The 2,874-nt window shown below is 39.6% G+C and overlaps 1 protein-coding gene across 1 annotated transcript in view; it reads left to right on the forward strand.

The window, feature by feature from the left end:
* Positions 1–2,381, forward strand: part of fam89a (family with sequence similarity 89 member A) — a 7,553-nt gene extending 5,172 nt beyond the window's left edge. Inside the window, exon 2 of the mRNA XM_010781395.1 lies at positions 1–2,381. This exon is cut by the window's left edge and continues 592 nt beyond it. The gene's annotated coding sequence lies outside the window, so the exon portion shown is untranslated.
* Positions 2,382–2,874: the final 493 nt, after the last annotated feature.

The following is a 2,874-nucleotide window of genomic DNA, read 5'->3' on the forward strand; positions in this document are numbered from 1 at the left end:
TTTGGCAGAACTTTTTTTACATTTACAAAATATATGAACAAAGTTGTATTATTTATTATATAATATAAATGACAAGATATTTCCTGTTTCTCTCTACGGATGTTTTGTACTGCAACTCTACCCCAGGTACAAGGACTACCAGGAAACGGAGGCTTCATAAAGGAACACAAAGGATTCTGGACCCAAGCAGACGATTGACTGTGTGTTACTTTAAGCGGCGACGTCAATATTTACACAACTCCAGAACAAAATGGGTCGGACGTGAAGAGCGGAGAAAGTCCTCATACCTGCTCACCGTGTAAAGATGATTGGAACAGAATGAGTTTTGGTTCAGGGGGTGAGGGCGACACTTTTCAGCCTTTCAGGATGGAGCAGTTCTTCGCTCTGAAAATGTGAAATGTTCAAAATGCTGGAGACGGTTGCAACCTGACCCCCAACTGAAGCTGTAGTGACGCATTACGGACCACTTTGATGTGTCGTTGGTGTTAAAGGCCCAGATGGTTTTAATCTATGGGAAATCGTCTAATTATACTGCACACAAACTAAAGGGTAATCTTACTTGTATCTTGTTTTCATAGTTCTCATTCCTATGATAAGAACATGTTCTCAAAGTATACTGCTCTTAGATCTGGAAGGGAGAAAGGAAAAGTAACCATAAATCATCAAAACTCATGGAAAGTACTATGAAATGAAAGCTCACGTTGTAATCAACAACAACATAGCCACGTAGCAACTGCTAACCAGCATCGATTCAAAAGAACTGGATGAAATGACTTAAGTTTCCACATAACCAGCTTTGAGATGTTTAGACTCCTCACATCATTCACACTTGCTAACATTGTCTGTGTTACTAATCACTGTGACTGACGGAGAAGTGTACGAACTTAAAAGTGATTGTTCGACTCTGAATGCTCATAATGTTGCACACGGTGTAGACACAAAGCTGTGTGTGTATCAGCTGAATACAGGGTACTTTTATTAGAACTCTTCTGTATCCCTATATAAACTGAACATTGTTTATGACGTGTCGGAGGGATGTGAAGGGGGTTTTCTCAGTGTTTCAACAACGCTTCGATACTGCTCACTAACAAGATTGTAAGTGTATTCAACTGCCGTCTCTGACTGAAGCACTCTACAAAAGCAGCCTTTCTCTGGACTCTGTTTCTGTCCCGCACCATCTATCCAGCGACAAGCAACAATGTTTGGATGTGCAAAAGATTCTGCTGCACATATGGTCTTCCTTTAGATCTAAATAGCAAAAGGTTTTAGCTGAACCTGTAGCAGGCAACACACAGCAGCTGGTGTGTGTGTGTGTGTGTGTGTGTGTGTGTGTGTGTGTGTGTGTGTGTGTGTGTGTGTGTGTGTGTGTGTGTGTGTGTGTGTGTGTGTGTGTGTGTGGGCACTCAAAATGAAATGTATTTGGGTTAAAGTGCTAAAAAGAAGAAGCTGATAGTTAATGCTCTTGAATGATATTTTATTCAAACAGTTATCAGACACATGTCATCTCTATCTCTGTCCTCCAGCAGTGACACTTCATATTTCACTGTGGTGATAATATTGACGTTGATATTTAAAACAAAAAAACAATGACATTATTCCCACGGTTTTCTTTATCGCTGACCGACGAGAAAGTCTCAGTTCTCACCTCTGTCTACACAGCTAGAGTGTAAATCCTATCTAAATGATAGTGTACACACGCATGAGTGCATAGTGACCTACAGTAGTTATCACACAGACATTACAGCAGTCATATTAAAGGATTAGTTAAACATTTTAGGAAATGTGTTTACTTGCTTTCTTGCAGAGAGTTAAATAACAACCATACCGCCCTCTTATCTATGTGATTATGAAGCTACTTAGCTGATCAACTTACCATTATACAAAAAACAAGATTTAAAACATGCTTTTGCTGTGCTGGACTGGAAGAAAGCAAAGCCCATTCCCCTCATAACATATATGCAAATCCTTCAACAGTTAGACCATTATTATCCGAAAAATTGAGCTTGTATTTTCTTATATCGCTCCGAAACTCCACCTCTTGCCCGCTTCCAAACCTTGTGCTGTTAATATCCATAATGCAAGTTTCTAAACAATACATGCAAACAAAGGTCTTCAGTCAAATACGATGGTGCTTTCTCTCATCTAATAAGTTGGTTTGAATGTTTGCCCGTTGTGTGATAAATCTGTATCTGAATGCTACTAATATTTCCAGTCAAATTACCCATTTGTAATCGATGCAGTTAGAAAGTCTTTCTGTACCAACTTGACCCCTGATGATTTATTATTGGATGTCGACACAATTAGTGCCTTTGCAAACCTTCAGACTGGATGTTTGCTGTGTACCACGGGGACGAGAATAAATAAACTGTTGTATCATGTGACTCGCTTGACATGCAATTTGTTCCTAAAGCTGCTACGTGTAAATCTAGAATCTCGACTTTTGCAAAATCGAGAAAAAAAGTGAAGTTGTTGTGCTCCGACTACAAATCTAAGGACATCTCAAAGATCGGATTTAAAGGTGTGCCAAGAGATCTGGAGGTTCACTTTGGTTTTTTTCAGGCTCTGCTGTCAAAGGCTCCTTTTTCATTTTTATTGACGAGGATGCAGCTGCTGGAGCCGTGTGTGTTTTCTGATGCTTCCTCCCTCTGAAATATGAGTCGCTGAAGCAGTTCTGTTCCTCTCTTGGTCGATGTTTTCCAGAAATACAACACCAGCACAGAGAATATATCACTTTCCTCCAATATGTATCATGCCAAAATCAAATGTAATCTTCTACATAAAGCAGCTCTAACTTCCAAAACTTGTATCGGCCCTAAAATCAGTCATGCCAGTTGCAAAAAGAAATACAGGGTGTACTACTTACTTATTTTAAGG

This window comes from Notothenia coriiceps, unplaced genomic scaffold (genome assembly GCF_000735185.1).
Source record: "Notothenia coriiceps isolate Sejong01 unplaced genomic scaffold, NC01 NC01_scaffold00023202, whole genome shotgun sequence".
Taxonomy (NCBI): Eukaryota; Metazoa; Chordata; class Actinopteri; order Perciformes; family Nototheniidae; genus Notothenia; species Notothenia coriiceps.